The sequence below is a fragment of the Sinocyclocheilus anshuiensis genome, unplaced genomic scaffold (assembly GCF_001515605.1).
Source record: "Sinocyclocheilus anshuiensis isolate Anshui unplaced genomic scaffold, SAMN03320099.WGS_v1.1 scaffold429, whole genome shotgun sequence".
Lineage (NCBI taxonomy): Eukaryota > Metazoa > Chordata > Actinopteri > Cypriniformes > Cyprinidae > Sinocyclocheilus > Sinocyclocheilus anshuiensis.
This window is the reverse complement of record NW_015539859.1, coordinates 20,550-20,827: the sequence shown is the minus strand read 5'-3', so window position 1 is coordinate 20,827 and position 278 is coordinate 20,550.

Below are 278 nucleotides of genomic sequence, written 5' to 3'. Positions count from 1 at the left end.
TGTGCCATGAAATACGTAATGTAATGCGTGTTGTAAAGATCGCGAGTAAAAACAAAAGAGAAAGAAAACCTTACAGCTGCATGAGTCATGACTGTCACATTAGTCTGATGGGACCAAACTCCCTTTTTGATTTTAAAATGTAAGACGGTACCCAGATTTGAAGACTACAGTAAGATTTAACTTCTACTCTTAATAAGATTTTGGTAGGCTACTGTTAGATGGATAGCCTAAATGTCCTAATTCAGATGGGCTACCTGTTTTTTTTTTTTAAAGTGTAT